This window comes from Sinocyclocheilus anshuiensis, unplaced genomic scaffold (genome assembly GCF_001515605.1).
Source record: "Sinocyclocheilus anshuiensis isolate Anshui unplaced genomic scaffold, SAMN03320099.WGS_v1.1 scaffold155, whole genome shotgun sequence".
Classification (NCBI taxonomy): domain Eukaryota; kingdom Metazoa; phylum Chordata; class Actinopteri; order Cypriniformes; family Cyprinidae; genus Sinocyclocheilus; species Sinocyclocheilus anshuiensis.
In genome coordinates, this window is record NW_015549572.1 from 134,941 (window position 1) to 140,541 (window position 5,601).

The 5,601-nt window shown below is 39.4% G+C and overlaps 1 long non-coding RNA gene across 1 annotated transcript in view; it reads left to right on the plus strand.

The window, feature by feature from the left end:
* LOC107657431 (uncharacterized) overlaps positions 1-5,327 on the plus strand; it is a 51,085-nt gene extending 45,758 nt beyond the window's left edge. The window contains exon 3 of the long non-coding RNA XR_001630683.1: positions 3,772-5,327. This is a non-coding gene — a long non-coding RNA (uncharacterized LOC107657431). The remainder of the gene's footprint in view (positions 1-3,771) is intronic.
* The last annotated feature ends 274 nt before the right edge of the window (positions 5,328-5,601 follow it).

The following is a 5,601-nucleotide window of genomic DNA, read 5'->3' on the forward strand; positions in this document are numbered from 1 at the left end:
TTTATTTACTGTATATTGCTGCTGCCACACAGATCTAAAATAAACATGTTTTATTTCCCAGCTGTTTACCTTCACAGACAGTTTTTGTAACTTGTGTGTTTTTAACGTAATCTTGTGTGTGAATGAGAACTTAGTTTAGTACTCACATGCTGTGACAGACGCTTTCTGTCCATGTGCATTGGATGTGTGCAATCAGAAAACCGTATATCAGAAGTTTAAACTAATATGGTTTAAAATGCATGATTTCAGCATGATAAACATGATAATCAGAACCAAAACTGTTTTTAGCAGGTCCAAGCTGTAATGGCGCAGCTCTATTCTGGAAAAGGGGGCGGGGAGCAGCAGCTCATTTGCATTTAAAGAGACAGGCACGAAAAACAGCGCGTTTCTGCTTCCACTGAAAATAGTCATTTTCAAAATGATTAATAAATTATCTGTGGGGTATTTTGAGCTGAAACTTCACAGACACATTCTGGGGACACCAGAGACTTATATTACATATTGTAAAAAGGGGCATAATATGTCTCCAAGTTAAATGGTCTAAATGTATTTATATTCTGTGGAAGGCGTAGGACCAAGAAATGTTCGTCCAATCAAAACGCTCGGTCCGTATTAGCATACCTCTGCGCACCCGGTTTGTGCAGACAGGATGCGTCATCAGCGCGTTCATGCACGCTGTGCAGACAGAGCGAGAATGGCAGACAAACATCAACAACCCGATCTTCCTTCCTGGTATTGTAGTACTTTTAAAGTTTTCTCACCAGTGAATGACACATGATGTAGCCCAGCAGTTCCCAATTCCAGTCCTCGTTAGAAATGAGCTACGTGCATGAACTGTGTTCTGATCGATATGATCCCTACACAGTGTTCATTGCTCCCTACTCTCTGAGCAGGAAATCCGTTGACGTTCCAAGATCTCCTACTGCACCTTTAATTTGCTAAATGTGTCCACGTTCACAACAACTGTGACTGTTATGTGCCGTGTTTGAGGTTTTCTCACATGGAGCCTACCTGTTCTCTTTCTCCATAGTTGACACATGCTTGCTTAAGAAGACTAAACATGCATTCCTCCTTTAGTGGAAACCACCACCTCTCTCACAGTGTCCATTGGAAACAACTGAGAGAGGAAGTCAATATTATGATAGGAGGATGTGTTTGGGTGCCGGGGTTTGGATGTGGTCAAACCTCTGTTGTTGTTTGCTTGCTGTGGGAAATTACACTCGCGACGGACATGGCTCTCTGAATGCTGTGGTTTCTTAGGGCCCTATGATTTCTGTGATGTGGAAAATGTAGACGAAATTGAAGAATCCGGTCATTAAAATGGAATTGAATGTAGAATGCTACAGAATTCCACATGAACGTCATCTCCAGAGCTGCAAGATTAACGCCGTTTTTGATAATAAATTTGTATTAAATCATAAATCCAGAAAAAAAAAATAAAACTGAATTTTTGAAGAAAACAACAATTTCATAGGGCCCTACTGTTGAACAAATTTAAATAATTAATTTGGTTTATTAGACATGCTTTTTGATTTTTCAAATTTAAATGTAATTGAATTTATTTAAATTGAATTAAATAATTAAAATGGAATCCTGAACAATTAATACAGAAAACATGAAATTTGGGGTAAAATAAAATGGGCCCTAGTTTCTGCTGCATAGTAGAAACAATGTCTCTGTTTGTGGGTTATGTAATCAGTGATAAACAAAATTCCCCATTTAGTTGGAATCCTGAGAAGGCCTAGTACTTTCCTTGACAGTTGCAATGACCTTGCTTGTCTGAAAGAATGTGAAAAAAAGGACATAAGCCACAAAATAGTTAACATAATGAAGTGCATGTCAGCACATACAGACTTTGGAAAAAGTGAAAGGCAGAAAAGTAAAAGAAAGAGAAGCACATGGTGGGAGAGAAAAGGAGTAGAAAGCAAGAATTTTTTGGATCGCACCTCCCTCACTATCTCGTTCCTGTCACGGTTTTCCCCCCATTGTGGATTGTTGTTATGGGAACAACTAAAAATCCAGTGATTGAAGCGGTAACAACGGCGTGTGTGGTGGTGAATTTATGTGAATTTTAATGATGTAAGACGATCTATTGCAGACCATGAACATTTTAAGGGATTTTCATGCAGCCTGATATATTTTCCAGCTCAAAATCTTAGTTGATTTGGCTGAGGTTGAAGGCCTTAATTCAATAATAAAGATAAATTACTGTGGTGTCTGAGATGTAGTGATCCATAACTACATAAGCTACGTTTTTTAAGCTGCTGAATCCATGAGAATCCCGCTCTCTGACGTAATTTGACTGAGAGCACGAGCCCAAAGCATGCTGAAGCTGAGAATTTTAAGTCTTCTGTAGGGAAATCTCTTGCTTACTGTGAAACTTGAGCAACAGCGCCTGCGCTACAGCTATGCAGTAATGTACTACAAAATATTCTGTGGTCCTGGAGCATTTCAGGTCAGCGCTGTGATTAGCACACAAATGTGGAGTAATGTCTCAAGGCTGAAATGAAAATAAACAGACGATCAGGATCAGTTACTGCAAGAGCAAATTTCGACTGTCTTTTTTAATACAGACTCTGCTAACCAGACGCTGCGGTCGATTGGACTTTCTGTACATTCTGTCAAATGACAGAGTGGAGTTCTAGGAAAAACCATAAATATGGACTGGAGCACACTCTTCACTGTGGGAGAATGTTTATTCCCTCCTCTTTAGTTGTTTCTCTTTCCACTTCTCTTTCTGCTACTTCTCGCTGTCTCCTTTAAATGCGATAGTACAGACAGTATTGCAGATGAGGACCGTATTTGTGGAATTGAAATTTGGAAGGTGTTCAGACTGGCTAAGATTTTCTTCTTTAGTCAGGCATTTAAAGGGATAGATCACCCAAAAAGAAAAAAATTCTGACATGAAAGCGAAGAAATTGTTGAATAAAGTTGTTTTCTTTCAGTACAAAAATTATTCTTGTAGCTCCATAAAATTAAGGTTGAACCACTGATGTCACATGGACTATTTTAACAGTGTCCTTACTACCTTTCTGGGCATTGAACGTGGTTGTTGCATTGCTGTCTTTGCAGAGTCAGAAAGCTCTCAGATTTCATAAAAAATATCTTAATTTGAGTTCCAAAGATGAACGAAGGTCTTACGGTTTTGGAACGATATGAGGGTGAGTAATTAATGACGGAATTTTCATTTTTGGGTGAACTATCCCTTTAAACTGTTCTGCAAGTTCAGATGCTTTGTTGCGTTTGTCCTGACATACAGAGCTGTTTGTTCACAAAGGTCAGATTGATTTCATTAAATGGTCTTATTTGTAGTATTCATGATTTGAGACTAATGCTGAATGGTTTTCTCAGGTTGTTTGTACATCTGTTAGTTGTGATTGGCCCTTTTGTGATGCTGTTAAATAAGCAGAGAGTATCTCAATGTAGCATATTGTAATACTTGTGCTCATTCTTCTTAATCAAGTTTCTTTCATGTGCTAAACAAATGAATAAAATCAGCTTCACACAGCCATGAATGATTCTCACTGTCTCTTTTACCATATTGCCAGGCATTTCCTCTTTATCATGTACTAGAGATTTATATGATGTTACAGTTATAAATTAGAAACTCATTTACACTAGCCTTTACCATAATTTGGATTATATTTATGCAGTTCCCTTAACACTGTCTGATGTTTTGTTCTGCTGTCTGACAGTAATCGCATAAAGTGCAGCTGGTCATCCATCACATTGTACTTTCTGGTCTCTTTCACACATTTACTTGTTTTCTAGAATCCAGTCATAGTATCAGTCACCCTGCCAGTGAGGAATATGGTGAAGAGGCTGTCCTGTGCGATAAGAGACCTACACCGGACAGCATGACCTTCAGAGGACTGGACTGAACTTGGACTGTGTTTAGGCAGCATGAAGTAGAGAACAACCTCCTGCTGAAGCCATGAGTCACACTGCCATCAACCTCATTTAAACCATAGCACTGATGTCACTGGATATGTTAAATAGGTCAGGTGCACCTCCATGTGCCACATACTGTTCACAAAAGAAGACTGCATCCATGTGAATTGGTGGTAAATTGGTCTAATGGTGGTAAAAGCTTAAGTCTTCAGGAGTCTTCAGAAAGGGGTCAACCAAGTATTTTTGCATATATATGTATACATATACATATATATTGTCATTATTGTTAACATTCATAACAGGTCTCCATGCTCTGTTTTTCTCCGTTTTCCTCTGTTTTGAAGGGTTTGTTTAAGCACAGTATGCACCGTGTAACCCCAGAGTGAACCCAGTGTGTTGTAATAATAAAATGCGTATTAATCTGTGAATGCATTTAAAATCTATGGATAATGTAAAGGTTATAATGCCCTTACGTTTTAATGATTAGGTGACTGTAGATATATAGTGAGATGGTTTAAGTGAGACTAGCTGTTACTCCTCCTGGGCTGAGGATTTTCTCGTGGATCTCCAGTAAAGCCCAGGTTAATGGAATTGCTTCAGATCTGGTTTTGGGGATTGAGAAGCCTCTGTTTAGATTAATGTGAGCGCCAGGGATGATGGGAAAGCGGGATGCAGCCAGTGCTCTCTAATAACACTGTGAGGGGTTGGGGTCAATGCAGGGCATGCCCAATCTGGCTAGACTGTTTCGTCAGTGGATTCTCTCATAATCCTCTTTCTCTGACTGCCACCGTGACTATGTGACCGCCTGTGTAACAGAAACCATGAATCTCAGACAGCAGGGCAGCTAAAGGGCTTTATGAATTGTAAACAAACTAGCATGCATTATGAATGATGAAATAGATTCAAATCGGCCTAGCAGGGTAGACGTTACCCAAATTTAAAGAACAGTTCTCTAAATATTTCCACCCTCTTGTTTAAATGTCATGTGTTTCCTCTTTTACAGTGAAGAGGTTGTGTATCAGTTATCCGTACCCTCGGCTGGAGGATTCAAATTAGACTGAATTCCTTTGTAAAGTGGTCTCTCGCTTCTATCATGGGACATGTTGTACTTTATCGTTTCTGAGTGGTCCTGTCTCAGAGGTCCTGTTTCTTAATGCCAACTTTCTCGCAACTTTTTAGCATTAAATGTAGTATTATATGTTACACATCCTTCAAGGGGCTCCCGGATTCAACCGGCACATGCAGCCTGTGCGTATTTGTTTTGTGACATGCATATTATGCAAAAAGACAAGCTGTTATGTCAACATTTCCTAATTCTGTACAGTTATATCTTGCTGTTAAATCTTGCGTCTTTTTACCCTCACATCCTCTATTTTTCCAGCCAATTTATTTTTCTTATAATTTTTTTCCTTTGATTTCCCTCCCCCGTCGCTAACACTCTCTGTTCTTTATCTAAGGGCAACAGGCCAGGCACACGTGTACCAGCTCTCTGAAGAAGGCCAGTTCAGTGGAAACTAGCAAGCAAACACACTGAAAAGGACACACGCTCCCTCAATGTCAGCAAATATTTGGTCACAACTTCAAAGGGAAGTGACAGTCGTTTGAAACTGGGGATGACGTTGGGCGCTATTAGAGCAGGTGAATGCACAAGTTTGCTGTTTAAAATCAATGTGATTCATTCATGGCCATTTATTCTGAGCTTTTTCACTA